Source organism: Lissotriton vulgaris, chromosome 3_1 (assembly GCF_964263255.1).
Source record: "Lissotriton vulgaris chromosome 3_1, aLisVul1.2, whole genome shotgun sequence".
Lineage (NCBI taxonomy): Eukaryota > Metazoa > Chordata > Amphibia > Caudata > Salamandridae > Lissotriton > Lissotriton vulgaris.
Window position 1 is genome coordinate 1,554,168,780 of NC_141689.1, and position 19,991 is coordinate 1,554,188,770.

At 44.3% G+C, this 19,991-nt stretch overlaps 1 protein-coding gene and 1 pseudogene across 1 annotated transcript in view; both read left to right on the forward strand.

The window, feature by feature from the left end:
* Positions 1–19,991, forward strand: part of TACR3 (tachykinin receptor 3) — a 1,258,290-nt gene that overhangs the window by 362,152 nt on the left and 876,147 nt on the right. The window lies entirely within an intron of this gene.
* On the forward strand, positions 17,523–18,011 carry LOC147728180 (proteasome subunit alpha type-2 pseudogene; annotated as a pseudogene).

The following is a 19,991-nucleotide window of genomic DNA, read 5'->3' on the forward strand; positions in this document are numbered from 1 at the left end:
GCTACTGAATCCAATGTACTTGAAAAATAAGCGCAAGGCTTATGTGAACCTGCTTGATCTTGAGTGAGGACAGACAATGCTGTACCATCACGTTCTGTAACAAAAAGTGTAAACGGTTTGCTGTAACATGGTGTCGCTAGAACTGGTGCTTGACATAAAGCTTTCTTTAATTCCTCAAAAGCCTGTGTATGTTTCTGAGTCCAAGGGAGGGCAGTCGAAGTCGCTGCCTCCTGTGTTGTCAACTGAATGAGTGGTTTAGCTAGAAATGCATACTGAGTAATCCATTGTCTGCAGTACGAGGTGAGGCCTATGAAGGCCCGCACTTCCTTTTGTGTCTGGGGTTGCGGCATATTTATAATTAGCTGAATGCGATCAGGAGTGAGCTGTCTCCCCACTTTGGACAGCAAGTGACCCAAGTACACAACTTGCTGAACACAGAATTGTAGCTTCGAAGGAGACACCTTGTGTCCCTTGTCGGCCAGAAAATGTAGAACCGTCAGTGATGCTTGCTCACATTCGGGCTCACTTCGTGCGGTGATCAGCAGATCATCGACGTATTGCAGTAAGGCAGTGTTAACTGGCATTTGGATACAATCAAGTTGTCTTTTCAGTGCTTGGCTATAGATGCTGGGGCTTTCTGTGAATCCTTGAGGTGCGCGTGAAAATTTGAAACTTCGTCCATTTAAACTGAATCCGAAGAGATATTGGCTCTCTGGATCAATGGGCACACTGAAGAAGGCGTTCTTGAGGTCAATTACAGTAAAGAACGTTGCTTCTGAGTCAATGGCAGTCAATAAGGATGAGATATCGGGAACCACAGGGTACTGTTGAACAATGCATTTATTCAGTTCTCGTAAATCAATCACCAGCCGATATACTGGCGGTGCATTGGGATCAGTACGTTTAAGAATCGGAATGATAGGGGAATTACAGATATTGGAGTCGGTCTCTACAACCACTCCTTGGGCAATAAGCTCTTCAATGATTTCCAGTAAAGCCACTACAGCATCGGATGGTAACTTGTATTGTCTGATTCGAGGTAAAACAACACCTGGCTTGAGTGTAACACGATATGGTGTAATATGCATGCAGCCTACATCGGTTGGGCCTTGTGCCCACAGGTGTTCTGGTACATTTTTCAATCTGACATCAAACTCTCGTAATACATAGTGACCCTTGAAGTCTCACAGGAAAAGTCTAACTCCTTCCGGAGAGCAGCATATCACGGCTCCTAGAGCCTTCAGTGTTTTGATTCCTAACAAGTTTTCTGGACATGATTTCGTGAGTAATAAGTCTGTAACACGTGATAATGGACCTACTGCTAAGGGGACAGGTTCTGATACTTCATTTACAATAGGCTGTCCTGAAAAACCAAGGGAAACATTCTGTGAGCCTGAGAGGGGTGCCCCTGGAACTTCATCATGGCTGATCGTTGTGCGGCTTGCCCCTGTGTCAATTAAAAACTTTCTGTCTTTTCCCAATACTTGACTGTGTACATAAGGACCCTCTTGATCTACAGGAATCTCAATAAGAGGCAAGCCAACGTCCCTCTCTAGGCTGCTTCATGTGTATCGCTGATAATCGGGGTAATCTGATTGGGCATATTGGCACATCTGCCGTGAAACTTGCTGTGTCGCGGCAATGGCCTGTGGCTGTGATGCCGCTGCGGCCTGTCCTGCATGTGATGAAGCATGCATCGGTTGTGAATTCTGCGAAGTTTGTTGTTGGCCCTGGTCTTGTCTAGGCGGATGCGGTCTTTCTTTAGTTTTACCTGTTGCTATATTGTGTTTCAGGACTGGACATTCATGTACGTAGTGACCTGGCTGCTTGCAATAGTTGCATGTCCCTTTAACGGGAGCTGCTGAATTATTTGTCTGTGTCCCACCCTTTTTCTGACCGTCAGCCAGAGCTGTCTGGGCAACTAATATTTTCATTTTCGTGTCTTTCATACGTCTTTGTTCATATTCCTGTTCTTCTCTGATTCTGTTCTGATGATACTGTAACATTTGTAACATCTGGGATGGCGTATTTGCTTGCCATGTGCTTTCGACTTTATATACTCGATTCTTAACTTGCGTTAGGGAATTCTCTACTAATTTACTTACAAAAAGGTGCGGGTTTGACTCGCTACTTGGTTTCAGGCCACTATTTATAATGAAACATTTCTCGAATCTTGAATAGAAGTCACTAGTATCTTCATCGTGTTTCTGTTTACAGGCTGAGATTGCATCCCAGTCTTCCTTTTTAGTTGTCAATAATCTTGGCAAGACCTGTACTATTAAACCTGGTAATGCTTTAGCTTTTTCCCCAAGGCCTAGCCCTGGAGTACGAATCCTTTCCTCGTCTTCTATTTCAGTCCATATAATCTTTTTCTCTCCCACCTCCCATTCTTTTTCCTTGAGCTTCTCGTAGATGCCGGTAGGCAACAGAACCTTTAACAATTTCATAATATCAGTATAGGTGTAATCTCCCATTAGTAACATATCCTTAAGTTCTCTGTGAAAACCTGCAGGGTCTTTATCATGACAGGGTACTAGTTTCTTCATCTCCAATAATTCTAACTTGGTCAGAGGTGTGTATACATACACACGTTTCAGGTTATTATCGGGACCCATAACTGGGTGTACTTCTCGTAATGGGTTCTGTCTTTCAATGCCATGGAGACGCTCCATATGATACATTTTTCTTTCTGGGGGCGGAGCGGGAACATATTGTGGGCCTAAGAAAGTGTTATATCTGTGCCGTTGTTCTAGAATTATTTGAACTAACTTAGTACTTAGGCCTCTCCATCTATCCATGAGTAGTGCTTCTAATGTATCAGGTAAGGGACCTGGGTCTGAATGTTGATTTCTGTATAACGTGAGGAGGTGCTGAATCATGTATACACCTGCTAATTTCTGCTCGTCTGGGGAAAGGTTCAGAAATGTATGTGCTACTGTGTCGTCATTGTATATATTAGGATTGTCAGCCCATAGTACTGCTGACCGGGCTAGTTCTTGTTCATCCATAGAATTGAGTACGTGGTACCCCATTCGTTCTCGAAGCATTTTATCAGTGTCTTGAAACTGATGTTCAGGAGAATTCGGTTTTGATATGCCAGAGAGAAAAACTCTCTTGCTTTCTGGGCGAATGCCTTTCCTAAGGTAGGCTCCCTTACCTACATACGCTATCATATCTGTAGTCGCTTCTTGTTCTTCAGGTCCTTCCTCCTCCTGGGAGGAGCCATTTTCTTTTTCCTTTTTGTGTATTTCTATTACTGTTTTTCTTATTTTCTTGTACATGCTAGCTATGCAATTCTGTTTATCATGCTTTCCTTCGGCTATATTTTGACCCCACTTGCTTAGGACTTCCATTTCACGCTGGTCTGTCTCTGGCCTGTCTCGGTCTCTTATTAAGCAATTTATGAAAAAACGTAGTATATATGCTTGAGTGTCAACTTTCTGGTGTGCCAGGGCCTCCTTAATACTTTCAGGGTTTTCCCCAGTCTGGACAAAATGATATATTCTATCTAGATGATCAGACATATCTGGGAATAACACTAGGTAATCTGTAGCTTGCCGCAAACGTAGTGATGCTATCAACATTCTGTCGTCTTTACCGGGTACTGGGTCATATCTGCAAACTGGGAGCTGTTCTTTGAGTATATCGAGACGGGGTGATTGGAGCATAGGGTGCTTCTGCATATCCCTAAGGTGTAATCTGTGTGTTGCTGGCGGGGTTTGGTAACCCCCTGTTGCACCTCCTGGGGCAGAGGCTTGGGCGTTATCCCTCTGTAGAGTCTGTATATGTACTTGAACTGGTCTCTTAGTAGGATCAAGCAACGATGGATTTGGTATCTTAACCTGAGGTGGGGGAAGTGGTGGGGGTGGAGGAACAGGCTGTCGAACGGGGGAACTCTGTTGCGGTAATGGTGGAATATGGTCTGGAGGCGGGTTGCCACCTCCATCACCGTCAGTAGGCGGTACACGGGCAGGTGGGTTGGTGTAAGCGGGCGCTACGTCATCTAGATATGAAGCCAGGAATATGTCTTTAGTAGTCCGGTGGTTTACTTTAGTTGGAACCAATGGTGGCGGCAGATTTTTCGGTATTTCTGAATTGGCTTCAGGCGAACCCTCGGCCACTAAGTACATACTATTTACAAGATTGTTTCGTGCACGGTCTACTTGTTCGGTTTTTACTCGGATCCCTTCATTAACTAATTCGTTTTCTCGGACTCTATCCGGCGCTTCTCTAAGTCTATCTTCTCTTCGGAGTTCTTTTTCGGCTCGTTTATGTGATTCTTTACGCCATAACTCTATGGCATCTTTCTGTGATTGTCTGGCTTTCTTTCTCCATAGTGCTTCTTCTATTTTCAGGATGCACTCGGCATCCCATGTTCCTGTAGCGGGCCATCTGTATTTTTCTTCTAGGTGCTTAGTATAATCGGCCCATAAATCTAGATACAGTATGGCGTCTATGCCATGCTTGTGGTACATGTAATTTCCAGGCGTGTCCCTAGGGGGGATAGGAATTTCTTCCTCTAGCATCCCTTTCCTAGTTCTTATTTGCTTTAACTTATTGAAAAACGGCATCTTGTCTACTTAATACTGGATACTCAATCCTTGCTACTGAACTCTGAACACAATTAGTTATACAAAAACACAATAATGCACATTAAACAATCACTCATACCACAACATTAATCACATGAGAGAACATTTTGAACATATATCTCTACCCTCGGAACCAGATGTACTGCTAAACAGCACAGATACACTGTCGAAGACAGTGCAAGAACTTGAATAACGGATATACTGCTAAACAGTACAGATACACTGTCTAAAACAGTGCAGACCGCGTTTGTGTACCCAAACCCGTCTTTACCGGATACATAATAATGCACCCGTCTAGATACGTCCCAGCAATGGTACTCACCGGGAAGCACGGAAACAGAAGGCCTCGGAAAACTCGACTGGACTGGACCGGACTCGACTCGACACGTGGATACTTCGGAAAACTGGTGGGCCTCTTCACACCTCGGACCTTGCTTCTTTCGGCTAGGCTCTGGTCGGGATCCTCCGCACTCCTCACCGCCTCGTCTGGGTGCTGATCGCAGTCTTCGTCACCTCCGTGGGCCAGAGGGAGATACAGGAAATCCTGCCAGTACGCGTAGTTCCGTCTAACTGATGGCAGGGGACAGAGCTTGCAACGCACCAACCGGCGCGTGAGGTGGGGGAGGGGTCCCTGTTCGGGCGCCAGAATAATGTGGTAAATATTTGATTTACCGTCCTAATTTCTATGCAGGTAAGTACTTAAACAAAAATAACTCAATCGGAAAGAAAGAGACAGAGTCCGTGGTGTTAGAGTTCTTAGGGGTTTATTCCTTAAAAAGGAATGGTACCAGACCGGATATCATATTCCTGCCACCACAGGGGTGCAGGAAGGGATAGAGCAATATTTTATTGACAATACATAACTTATATACTTAAATCGTATCATAGGAACCAATACAGTAGGCGTAACAGCTGAGAGAGACAAGATAAGACACACACGTGGTAGTAATACGTAATTAGAAGGCGTGAACTAGGCGTGAACATAGAAACGTCACATGTAAGTGTCATAAGTGGGTGGCAACAAAAGCAGAATCTTGCAATGTCAGCAGAAATCTGAGGCCTGGATGCGTGCGCAGCTGCATGACGTGTGCATGACGTATGACTGGAGGGTGCAGGAGACTTGACATTTACACTAGCGGAAAGAGACAGAAGTCTGGCATGTCAGATCAACTTGTACCACTATCATATCTGATATCTGATGTTTAGGAACCATATTATCTAGAAGGGAAGGTCTCTGGGGCAGAAGCTATTCTATACTGACTGTGAGTGCGTGTATAAGCGTCTAAGTGTCTGCATGAGATGCGAGGGGGGCATGGGCCTTCCATGGTAACAGAGGCTATGAATTACTTGCACGGAGACAGTGAGGCCGGGCCCTTTGCTCCGCAGCTGGGGGAATGTTTACTTAAACTAGTAGGCAGGAATGCATTTTCGAGGAGCGGAATAGATAATGCGAAGGTTGAATACAGTCTTGGCAGGCAGCAGGCTGTGCTAAGCGCCGAGGGCCGCGCAGGGAGTAAGGCAGAGGTCACGGGTACAGAGGCAGCCCAGGCTGGGGCGTTCGGAGTCAGAAGACAGAAAAAGGCTCGATGGCAGAATTCGGGGCCTGCTTCGCCAGAGCTGAAAAACGTGTAAAGTATACCACAAAAAGACGTTGGCATAGCATACTTAGGAACTGAATATTCAACCCGTTCATGGCGGGTCTGAAAGAGGACATGTTAACGTTGGACGCAAATGTATTTGCGTCTTTATAGCTGGCACAGGAGGGAAGTTACATGCACTTTAAACTCGTACATGGAGACGGTGGGGTACACGTTAGGGAACATTTCTTGACCATAAAATTTATATTTCCTCACTTCGGTGTCGATCAGGCCTCAGCAGGCGTCGTCGTCGATGACGAGGTTGCACAGAGTGAGCAGCGCTCACGGCGTCGAGAGGGCACGAGGCGATGCGATCAGCAGCGGTGCAGACACGAGGTCCCTTGGAGCTGGAGCCGTACTCACTACTCACTGGCGTTGCTGCTGGCGTCGATCGGGCCCGGCGGCCGGTCGTAGAGGAAGCGGGACACTGGAGCCGTTACTCACTATGTCGGGCTGGATTCGGCGACGTCCGTCGGCGTCGAGATTGCTGGTTCTTTCAGAGGTGCCGGATTCACAGGTTCCAGCAAATAGCACTTTAAGCAGATGAAGTCCTTTAGCCCTGTGACTTCAGCAGGAGACTGGCACTCTTCCAGTCCTTGGAGATTTTCTTAGCAAGCGTGAGAGTACACACACAGTTCCTCTCTCCTGGTTCCTTGGCAAAAATAAAGAAGCACTGCAGGATTCCCCCTAGCCAACAGCACACTGGCAGAAGGGATACGCAAGTCCTCAGATCAGCAGGCCTCTTGTCCTTGGTTACAGGGTTCCTTGTCAGAAGTGATCTAAATTCTTGGTTCAGGGGTCCTTCTCTTATACCCCTTTTTGGCTTTGATCCCTTTGTCCATGCAGGGGAATTACCCAACATCCTGGGTCTGTTGTGGGTGGAGCCAGGCAGAAACACATGGCCTATTCATTGCGCAGGGCTGGGTCCTCAGACGCCCAGCAGGAGGTGGAGCCAGCATTGACACTGGCAGGAGCAGAGCTATCGGCCTCCTGGCAGGAGGTGGCTAGGATCGTCCATGGCAGGCACAGAACCATCAGCCGCTTGGCAGGAGGTGGAGCCAGCATTGTACCAGGCAGGGCAGGCTATCAACAACTACTCTCCCCCTACTCTCAACGCAAATGTCCCACTCACCCCACACTGACTCATCCAGACCTGTGGAGCCACCCAGCTCCTGTCACACACACGTAAGACCAGCAGAAACCAGATATGGTTAGACAAGAAAATAGAAACTTTCTAAAAGTGCTATTTTCAAACCCAGAGTCCAAAAACCATCCGCACCAACGGATGCATAATTAAACCCCGAGTTCAGGGATACCAAACTCGACATTGCACCCTGCTCCCCGAGCCAGCTAGGATCATAGCATTAATAATCCCAGTGGCCCATTCTAACTAATGGAGAGTAGGCTACCTCGCAATAGTGAAGAACGAAGATAGCGGTAATTCACTATTTAGGACATGCCAACTTGGTCAGGCGTGTCCTACCTTATACTTACAATGCACCCTGCCCGTGGGCCTACCATAGGGGTGACTAACATGAAGTCAAAGGAATGTTTGAGGGGCTGGCAAGTAGGTATACTTGCGCAGCCTGCGTGACAGCACTAGGCTGCACGTGGGTCTCGCAATGACCGACCCGTAGACATTCTTTTACGAGGCCGCTCCTGTGGGTAGCACAACACATGCTGCAAGCCCACGAGCGGCATTTGTATTTACAAGCCCCGGCACTCCGGGTGCACTAGACTAGGGACTGACAGTAAACCAAATAAGCCAAACATGGATACAATAGATACATCAATTTAACATAGGGAGCACTTGCGCTGTGGCACTGATCAGCAGTGGCACAGCGCCCAAAGCATATACCAGCAAAAACGTCGTAAAACAGAGGAGGCAAACAGAAAAAATGGAGGAGAGACTCAAGCCAATGATGTCAGGTCTAACAACTGGGCTGAACGATGAACTTTCCCTTAATCGGTCTATCTTCAAAGATTGTCTTTCACTTGATAATGTACATAAACTTAAGTGGCTGACTTATGTAAAAAATGGGTTCAACGTACTGGGGAGATCTGAGCTCTTTTCCTCACCAGAAATAATTAGACATTAAGACATTGCCATAACCAAAAGGGATATGCATACGAGGTTGGCCTCAGTAAGAGAGGAAAAGGAGCTCATAAAACTAACTGTAAGAGCTAACCTTTTGGTACCCAATCTCCCTGGTCCTGAATTTTATCTTACCTTGGTTAATCGCCTCTTTCATAGGTTCCTTTTAACTCGCTTCCGTCTAAACATGTTACATCTGATATTAGGTCAATATCCAACATGGTGTAAGCCTGAACAATCATTACCTTGTTCCTGCGATAATTTTTCTTCGCAGGACACTATGCATTTCATGATGTTTTGTGGTCATTTTATAGAGGAGAGGAGAAAGTTTCTTGTGCCTGTTCTTAAAAAGGCAGGGTTTTTGTAAGTTAGGCCAGCACTCCTTTACCTGCAGCTACTAAATAACCCTAGTGTCATCTTCCACGTAGCCAGTTATCTGGTGGGTGCTGTGCGTTCAAAGAACAGGCTTATGAGAAACGCGAGATTGACCATATCCTCATGAAGTTTGCATCTTGTTTTACAAAGGACACCGTGTATTGGGAGTAAAGACAACGGAGGAGAGATTAATTTATATTGTGATAAATGTTGGTTTTATGAAACTAGTGATGTATTTTTAAATTGTATTCCTTCTCTTGTTTTTAATATGATTGTCTTTTTTAAAAAAAAACACTGAAGTATATTTTAAATCGTGAATGATGTGTGTTTTGTTTTGTATGAATTATTGATATTGTATATTTATTGTACCGCGCCTTTTTTTGATATTGATTTATCGAAATAAAGTATTTTGACTGACTGACTGAAATCTATGCATTATTCTGAAAAACAAAATTGTGGTATCATATAAAGTTTGAAGCTTAATTCAATTTAGCAAAGCCCACAGAACTCCTAAATTCACAGTTTACAATCAGGACTAGACCTAAATTCCCCCTGAATTTGCTTTTATCTCGAATCTGGGAAGCTTTGCTGAACTCGTAGTTTAACTTCATCAGAGGTGATGGGGGTGCCCGTTACCAACAATCAAAAGGTAACAGATGTAAGAAAAGAAGTTAAGGACCAAACCAAACTAGATATGACAATACTAAAATCTATTCATCAAATACCATTTAGAGGCCAGAAGTTAAATGTGGGAAAACTAAAACTTTATTTTAACTTAATCATTTAATGATTGCAACCGACTGGCCTCTTGCACAATAGGATAGGAACACAGGTAGAGTTATTGCGTGATGTTAATATTTAATAATGAAATGTGTAACTGGGCCATTTAGACCCATAAATATGTGATAAAAACAGGTGCAAATAATATTCTCACACTTTTGGGCTTATTATGATGGTCAGAGTTGTGTCCGACCGACATTGTGTTATTCTCTGACTGACCAACCTCTGGTCAGTGGTTCTGACCACCTAATTACAATGCGACTGAACACTGTTCGGTCAGATACTCACATTTCTCCATAGGAGCCTGTGTTACAGCCATCAAACGTCCATAATACGGACCTGCATAAAAAATGGGTGTGTGTGTAAACCCCTGCACCCTGTGGCGGGCACCCCATGGTGCCTGCCACACAGTGCATGGATTTTTAAGGTCGGCATCCTAGGTACCTCCTCTGTCACCAACCGTAGGCTGAGGATGCAAGGAGGGCTTGCTAGGCGCCCCCACAGTCACTTTTTTACAAACTTTCAGTTTCAGAAAGGCTGGCATGGAATGGCTGTGGGAAATCACTATCGTAATCCCGATTGTGGAAATGACGTCCATAGGGGATTACGGTATGGTTCCGACCAGCTGGAAGACTCCAAGAACAGGTCGGAAACACATCGGAATGACTTACCAGTCCATGCTATGACCACTGACATGGTAATTAGGTGGTTGGACCGCAAACCGACTGTGTCTGTCGGAAAGCCTCCGACCGACATTCTAATCGGCCCCTTTGTTGTACTTGCCGCCATCAGAAGGCATGTTTAATCTTTTCACCAAACAAAATTACCAGATTGCATCTTTTAATAATTCCACATGCAAAACATTGTGAAAGGTAATAGAACAGGCAAAAAGTGTTTGCTCTAATTCTGTGTTTGTTAACTCACATGGCCATCATCAGGTCAAAAAATAATTCTCATTCCAGTGGATAGTAATATGCATTACAGCGTTTTTTCTCAATTTATTACATCATGGGTCTAAATAACTCTGCAAGTTTCTCAAAGCAGCACCATGATTGTGTGTGTGTGGGGGAAGGAGAGGCCAAGCTAAGAGTGAATTATGTGGACTGGTTTGAAATCTTGATTGAGGTTTTCGACACTCATGTAATGAGTGCCATTTATAATAACAAACTGTCCCTAACAGTCACATTGATGTATTTTTGTAAATATTACAAGCACACTTTTTAATCACTTTTCCCACTCTTACTGCGCTGTCACTGTGTAGGAGCACCTTGGGGCATATTATCAAGGGGGTTTATCTCCGCTTTTTTGGCTTTAAAAGCCAAGGAAGCGGAGATAAAATTATCTCCCTATTATCTAGCTGTTGCTAACACCAGTTAGCGACAGCTAGTAGGAGATAGCGACCATCTTGGGCTCCACTTTGCATGTCAGTGATATTTATCACTAATGACATGCAAAGTGGGCGTGCCAAGATGTTAGCGACTAGAAGCAGTCGCTAACATCGCTATCTCCTATTACCAACTTTTGGAGATATTCGCGCTAAGCGCGAATATCTCCAAAAGTTAACACCTGCCCCTGAGCAGTTCTTAGCCAAGTTATCCAATGGTAGGTGGATAACATGGCTAAGAGCATTAGCTCGGTAATGCCTGAATATTGCTGATTTTTCAGTGATATTCATGCATTGCGGCCGATTTTTATCGCATTTGCTATAAACCTTGGTAATACCAAGGTTTATCTGCGATAAAAATCGCCGCAGGTCGGCGATACATTTTTGTCTCTAACCAAGCAAAAGCGCTAATTATCGCTATTGCTTGGTAATATGCCCCCTAGTCTTTTGAGAAATGTGAATGCTGTTTCATATTATTATGGACCGCTTTTACAATATAGGAATATCATTAACAAAAAAAATAGAAATAATCTGCAGAAATGTTTCTTTACGTCACTATTGGCGTGGAAATCCAAGGCCACGCTTACCCCAGAGGGGCCACCTTTTTGATAATAAGAATGAATTAGGTCAACCGGAAGGTGGGGGTATAATCAAGGGGAAAATATTTCAATTTTCGCTGTTGTGGCCTCACTGTCTCTTGTCCACCACCCAGAAACAAATAGTTTGACCTTCTTGCTGACTTAGCAGCAATCCATCCTCATGAGAAAGCTGGCTTCTGCAGAAAGTTTTTACTACCTTATATCAGGCACTAGCTTACCCGTCGCGCGTTGATGCGATCTCAGAAGAAAGAAAATTTAAGGAAACTTGTTATGATAACATTCAATTTACATTGTGTCATTTTTATTGAAACTTATTCATTTTAATATGGAAAACATTTTAAAGTGTTGTTTTAATTCTGTTTATTTATTTGAGTGCTTTTGGATACACAGTATCTTTTGTTTTTCCTTCTGGTGCGTACACGAATAAATCAGATGGTTTTCCGACGCGTGATCTGGCCTCATACAGTTGTCCATGTGAGAAGCCGGGATTCTCCAAATCTAGTCCAAACACTTGCCGCGATTGTCCTAGTGCTTTGCTGATGGTCATTGCAAAAGCGAGTCGCACCGTAAACTGTAAACGTTTAGTATTGGAAAGATTATGAGGGCCCTGAGTTGTGTCCGACCGACATTGTGTTATTCTCTGACTGACCAACCTCTGGTCAGTGGTTCTGACCGCCTAATTACAATGCGACTGAACACTGTTCGGTCAGATACTCACATTTCTCCATAGGAGCCTGTGTTACAGCCATCAAACGTCCATAATATGGACCTGCATAAAAAATGGGTGTGTGTGTAAACCCCTGCACCCTGTGGCGGGCACCCCATGGTGCCTGCCACACAGTGCATGGATTTTTAAGGTCGGCATTCTAGGTACCTCCTCTGTCACCAACCGTAGGCCGAGGATGCAAGGAGGGCTTGCTAGGCGCCCCCACAGTCACTTTTTTACAAACTTTCAGTTTCAGAAAGGCTGGCATGGAATGGCTGTGGGAAATCACTATCGTAATCCCGAGTGTGGAAATGACGTCCATAGGGGATTACGGTATGGTTCCGACCAGCTGGAAGACTCCAAGAACCGGTTGGAAACACATCGGAATGACTGACCAGTCCATGCTATGACCACTGACATGGTAATTAGGTGGTTGGACTGCAAACCGACTGTGTCTGTCGGAAAGCCTCTGACCGACATTCTAATCGGCCCCTTTGTTGTACTTGCCGCCATCAGAAGGCATGTTTAATCTTTTCACCACACAAAATTACCAGATTGCATCTTTTGATAATTCCACATGCAAAACATTGTGAAAGGTAATAGAACAGGCAAAAAGCGTTTGCTCTAATTCTGTGTTTGTTAGCTCACATGGCCATCATCAGGTCAAAAAATAATTCTCATTCCAGTGGATAGTGATATGCATTACAGCGTTTTTTCTCAATTTATTACATCATGGGTCTAAATAACTCTGCAAGTTTCTCAAAGCAGCACCATGATTGTGTGTGTGGGGGGGAAGGAGAGGCCAAGCTAAGAGTGAATTATGTGGACTGGTTTGAAATCTTTATTGAGGTTTTCGACACTCATGTAATGAGTGCCATTTATAATAACAAACTGTCCCTAACAGTCACATTGATGTATTTTTGTAAATAACAAAAGCACACTTTTAATCACTTTTCCCACTCTTACTGCGCTGTCACTGTGTAGGAGCACCTTGGGGCATATTATCAAGGGGGTTTATCTCCACTTTTTTGGCTTTAAAAGCCAAGGAAGCGGAGATAAAATTATCTCCCTATTATCTAGCTGTTGCTAACACCAGTTAGCGACAGCTAGTAGGAGATAGCGAACATCTTGGGCTCCACTTTGCATGTCAGTGATATTTATCACTAATGACATGCAAAGTGGGCGTGCCAAGATGTTAGCGACTAGAAGCAGTCGCTAACATCGCTATCTCCTATTACCAACTTTTGGAGATATTCGCGCTAAGCGCGAATATCTCCAAAAGTTAACACCTGCCCCTGAGCAGTTCTTAGCCATGTTATCCAATGGTAGGTGGATAACATGGCTAAGAGCATTAGCTCGGTAATGCCTGAATATCGCTGATTTTTCAGCGATATTCATGCATTGCGGCCGATTTTTATCGCATTTGCTATAAACCTTGGTAATACCAAGGTTTATCTGCGATAAAAATCGCCGCAGGTCGGCGATACATTTTTGTCTCTAACCAAGCAATAGCGCTAATTATCGCTATTGCTTGGTAATATGCCCCCTTTTCTTTTGAGAAATGTGAATGCTGTTTCATATTATTATGGACCGCTTTTACATTATAGGAATATCATTAACAAAAAAAATAGAAATAATCTGCAGAAATGTTTCTTTACGTCACTATTGCCGTGGAATTCCAAAGGCACGCTTACAAAAGAGGGGCCACCTTTTTGATAATAAGAATGAATTAGGTCAACCGGCAGGTGGGGGTATAATCAAGGGGAAAATATTTAAATTTTCGCTGTTGTGGCCTCACTGTCTCTTGTCCACCACCCAGAAACAAATAGTTTGACCTTCTTGCTGACTTAGCAGCAATCCATCCTCATGAGAAAGCTGGCTTCTGCAGAAAGTTTTCACTACCTTATATCAGGCACTAGCTTACCCGTCGCGCGTTGATGCGATCTCAGAAGAAAGGAAATTTAAGGAAACTTGTTATGATAACATTCAATTTACATTGTGTCATTTTTATTGAAACGTATTCATTTTAATATGGAAAACATTTTAAAGTGTTGTTTTAATTCTGTTTATTTATTTGAGTGCTTTTGGATACACAGTATCTTTTGTTTTTCCTTCTGGTGCGTACACGAATAAATCAGATGGTTTTCTGACGCGTGATCTGGCCTCATACAGTTGTCCATGTGAGAAGCCGGGATTCTCCAAATCTAGTCCAAACACTTGCTGCGATTGTCCTAGTGCTTTGTTGATGGTCATTGCAAAAGCGAGTGCACCGTAAACTGTAAACGTTTAGTATTGGAAAGATTATGAGAGCCCTGGGGGGGGCGATATTTAACAAATGTTTCTTTTTGTTTTTTGCCAGAAACCTTCGCGGAGTGTACTCAACAACTTCCCAAAGTTTCATGGCAATCGGATGAATGGTGTAGTAATGCATAAAGGACAAACCGACGTCCTTTTGTTGTTATATTTATAGATTAGATGCGACTTTTCGGACACTATTACACATACTTATCTTGCTGCAGTGGTGGTTCGATACTCTCTTGAAAACACGCTTTTGAAAAAGATTCAAACAATGATAAAACAACTGAGCAACGGTTCAATAATGTTCATTTAATGGTGAACAAAATTAAGTTAATACAAAATTAACACATTTTTACTAAAGGAGTTTATCATTTAAAGTAAATGATTAAAGGATAAGATTTCAGCCGGATGAAAAAAATACTAACATTTAGTTTTCTAGTTAAAAGTTGGAATGCGGTGTTCAAGCATGGGAGCTGCATTTTTTTCTTTCCCTCCCAGCTGCTGTCACCACAGACCCCGGAAAAGTAATTCCATTAGTAGTCGCCCTAGCTCATTGTAGACCTACAACACATGGGGCCTCATTTATGAGAAATGATGCATCGCTGCGTGAAAGCAGCGATGCGTCACTTCTCAGTGTGCACTCCTTGCATCATGATGGATGCAGAAAAGGGGGTGGTGATGAACAGAATGTCTGAATTAAGCAGACCACTCTTACCCAGTCCAAAGATCAGGGCTTGATCCATCACCGTTATTTAGCTCACTGCACCATCCCAGCTCAGAACTTGGCTATATGCAAATTAGTCTGACCCTGGCCCAGTGCATCATGCGAACAGGGCAGACCAAACTACCAAGCCAATTCTTATACGGGGAAGGAAACAAGCTACCGGGGACCGGTTTCTGGCATTTCAGCCGTCTTCGGCCCGGCTTGCTTGAATCCTGATGTTGCAATGAGCTAGGGACTCACATCTGAGTATACCCTTCCACGCTTATGGTGGACAAAAATGATTCAGAAAAGGGGGTGGTGATGAACAGAGTGTCTGAATTAAGCAGACCACTCTTACCCAGCCCAAAGATCAGGGCTTGATCCATCACCGTTTTTTAGCTCACTGCACCATCCCAGCTCAGAACTTGGCTATATGCAAATTAGTCTGACCCTGGCCCAGTGCATCATGGGAACAGGGCAGACCAAACTACCAAGTCAATTGTTATAGTGGGAAGGAAACAAGCTACCGGGGACCGGTTTCTGGCATTTCAGCCGTCTTCGGCCCGGCTTGCTTGAATCCTGATGGTGCAATGAGCTAGGGACTCACATCTGAGTATACCCTTCCACGCTTATGGTGGACAAAAATGATTCAGAAAAGGGGGTGGTGATGAACCAGAGTGTCTGAATTAAGCAGACCACTCTTACCCAGTCCAAAGATCAGGGCTTGATCCATCACCATTTTCTAGCTCACTGCACCATCCCAGCTCAGAACTTGGCTATATGCAAATTAGTCTGACCCTTGCCCAGTGCATCATGGGAACAGGGCAGACCAAACTACCAAGCCAATTCTTATACTGGGAAGGAAACAAGCTACCGGGGACCGGTTTCTGGCATTTCAGCCGTCTTCGGCCCGGCTTACTTGAATCCTGATGGTGCAATGAGCTAGGGACTCACATCTGAGTATACCCTTCCACGCTTATGGTGGACAAAAATGATTCAGAAAAGAGGGTGGTGATGAACAGAGTGTCTGAATTAAGCAGACCACTCTTACCCAGTCCAAAGATCAGGGCTTGATCCATCACCGTTTTTTAGCTCACTGCACCATCCCAGCTCAGAACTTGGCTATATGCAAATTAGTCTGACCCTGGCCCAGTGCATCATGGGAACAGGGCAGACCAAACTACCAAGCCAATTCTTATACTGGGAAGGAAACAAGCTACTGGGGACCGGTCTCTGGCATTTCAGCCGTCTTCGGCCCGGCTTGCTTGAATCCTGATTGTGCAATGAGCTAGGGACTCACATCTGAGTATACCCTTCCACGCTTATGGTGGACAAAAATGATTCAGAAAAGGGGGTGGTGATGAACAGAGTGTCTGAATTAAGCAGACCACTCTTACCCAGTCCAAAGATCAGGGCTTGATCCATCACCGTTTTTTAGCTCACTGCACCATCCCAGCTCAGAACTTGGCTATATGCAAATTAGTCTGACCCTGGCCCAGTGCATCATGGGAACAGACACTCTGTTCATCACCACCCCCTTTTCTAAATCGTTTTTGGCCACTATAACGACACCAATGCAGGCCCGGACTGGTGCTTTCGGGCACCGGGCAATCCCCCGGTCGGCTGGAGGGGTTGGAGGCCGGTTTTGAGTCAGGAGGGGGCCGGTTTTGTGAGTGAGTGCCGATTTTCGTTTTCGTTCGTCCGTCACAGGCCAAGCGTCAGCATCAGTGTGTAAGTGTCAGTCGTGTTGTGACTGCCTGCAGGCTGCAGCGCCGCCCATGCTACAGCGCCACGAAGCAGCAAGAAGGCTGATCACAAGCAGCAACCTAAAAAAAAAGCGGAAGAAGGGTTTCTGGAGGGAGAAGGGACCGAGGGAGGTGCCTGTGCGCAGCACGCAGTCATGCCCTGCCTCCTCCGGCGCGTCTGCGCGCCTAGGGTGCCCCCCCCCACATGCGCATTGCATTGTGGGCAAAAGAACTGCGCAGTCATCACCATCATGACGAGAGAGTCAGCCTGCCCTGAAAGGACCTCACCGGAGCGGGCGCGGCCACAATTTAATTATTACTGTGGTGGCTAGCCCGCTCCCGCCCCTGGAAGTACTAGCCTGCCCTCCTGTCCTCCTGTGTCTGCCAGTACCACCCACCAACAGCAGGAGCCGGGCCGGCCCGACGTGACCGTTACTGTGACTGAGTAAGTGTATTTTATTTTTTCCCGCCCTGGGCTGGCTCCCGTACCGACAATTACAGTTACTTTCTTTCATCATTAATGACTCATGATGACTTTGTCGTTAATGCTTGGTCTTCACTGAAGTTGGCGGGAGGGGCCGCGTCGCGCAGTGGTGGTGGTCAGTGGCATGGGTCCTGACTACAGGGTACTGGTACGGAGCGAGGGCTCGGAAGTTGGCTCAGCAATATTTCTTGGTTTACCAGGAACCAATTCCAACAGCGCAGCTAGTACACCGAGTTGCTTCAGTAATGCAAGAGTACACACAGTCCGGTGGTGTTAGCCCATTTGGTGTATCATTGTTAATTGCTGGTTGGGATGAGGAAAGGCCATATTTTATTCAATCTGATCCTTCTGGTGCCTATTTTGCATGGACAGCAACTGCTATGGGGAAAATTACGTGAATGGAAAAACTTTCCTTGATAAAGGGTATAATGAAGAACTGGAACTTAAAGATGCCATTCACACAGCCGTTTTAACATTAAAGGAAAGCTTTGAAGGACAGATGACAGAAGACAACATTGAAGTCGGTATCTGCAATGAAGCAGGATTTAAAAGGCTCACTCCAGCTGAAGTAAAGGATTATCTGTCTGCTATAGCATACTACTTGTACATTTGAATAACTGGGAATTTGTAGAAAAACATATATTTCTACCACAGGAGAATTACAATGTATAAAATGTTTAATTTGCAGATTTTTTGAATACTTATTTCTACATGGTTTGTCTGACGGACCTTTTTAAAATGGTATGCGTGCAAATCACAAAAAACGAAAACCTTGAACTGTACATTCAGGGAGATGACTTCCGCAGCTACAGCCAATCAAAAAGCAAACTCTGCCCGCTGTCACCCTTAATACCTCTCTAATACACAGGAAATAAAGAGGGAAGAAACTCAACTCAACAATGCCTGCATACTGTAAGCTATAAGGAAATCCATGGTGTGAAATGGAAACGTAGAGGGTCGGTTGTAATATTTGGTATGAGAAACTGTTTTTCAGAGTTTACCAATAGGTATCAAATTATTACCTCCTCAAACAATTTTCCAGAGCAACATTCACAACCTGAAGAATGACAAAAACTCCAAATTGTTGCATATTCGAATTTTAATGCAAAACTAGGAGTGGCTGCTGATACTCTGGAACCAAAACTCCATGGACTCAAGGCTCCCCATATCCAATCTATAACATGAGACAAAAGTGGACGGGGTAGCGCAGGTGGCTGCTTTAATCTATCTAACATTGAAGCCCCACAAGTGTCAACCAAGGAAGCAGCCATTCCTCGAATGGACATGCCGTCACCTTGCCTGGTAAAACTATGTCATGTGAAACATAGGCTATGCTCATAGGAGTTTTAATCCAGTTACTCAAAGTCGGGGAGGAAGCTTTCTACCCATATTAAAATATATCAAAATGAAAATATTTTCACACTATCTACAGTCTTGTGACCTCGCCAGATAAGACACATAGATCTACAGTGTCCTCAGCATATGCACTGTGTTTAAAGTATCCTTCTCAGGAATTGTAGATGCTGCAAAAGAAGACGGAAACATATTTCTTGTCTTCATGGAAAGAAGACATAACTTTAGGATGGAAACCTGGTTCTAAGCTAAGAATCAGTCTATCTGATAAAAATCCTCAAAAAGCAGGGTTTAATAGACAACAGACCCAACTCACTTTGTCTACAGACTGATGTTATGGATGCGAAAGAGAACACCTTAAAGGACACATGTTTCCAGTGTCTACCTCCACCAACGGCTCACAAGGATGAGACTATGAAGCTTTAAAGACTAGAGGTAGATCCCAAGTAGGACATGTTGATTTCATTAATGGTCTCATCAAAGAACGATCCTTTGAAACCTTACTAATCAAGGAATCCATGTCCAGAATACTCCAAGGAGCTCTTGCTGTCCTTATTGCTGTCCATTGAACCATTAAAGTATTGAGTAGTGGCCAGACCTTTATCCAGAGCCAGCTCTAGGATGGTGCGACTGGTGCAACAGGGGGTATCATGTTTGCAAGTATATCATGGTTTGAAAAGCACCTGTTGCCCCGTTTCTGGCCTCCAGCAATTTTCAGGCAACAAAAAAATGTCAAGATAACACTGGTGATTAATGTTATTTCTAGAGAAAGATTGGAGGTTTGTCTAGTGGAAGTTTTGACTCAAATCAAATCCAAATCAAAACAAGCTTTATTGGATTTAAACGCTTAAATCATAAAAGCATAATACTTGAAAGAATAGAATCATATGTGACAAATCCATTAGATTACAAGTTATGACTCATGGTAAGGTAGCACAGTGAGTTAATATGCCTGCTGCAAAGAACATGCACCATGCAGATCACAGAGTGCCTATAATGTAAATAAGTCCTTGGGTTACTGATTTTGAGAGATCCTATTGTTACTTGTTGGTTAAACACTCACCTACGTCGTCTGATATGATCTTTATAATAGTTCAATTTCCAGCTAACCCAGCCTCGGACTACGTCCCTCTGATGCAGGCCAAATGGACGTTAAATTGGGTACATTTGTTAGTAAGAACTCCTCTTATTTAAAACACTAAGAAGCTGCATAGGATTGGTATGAAGCGCTATATAAAAA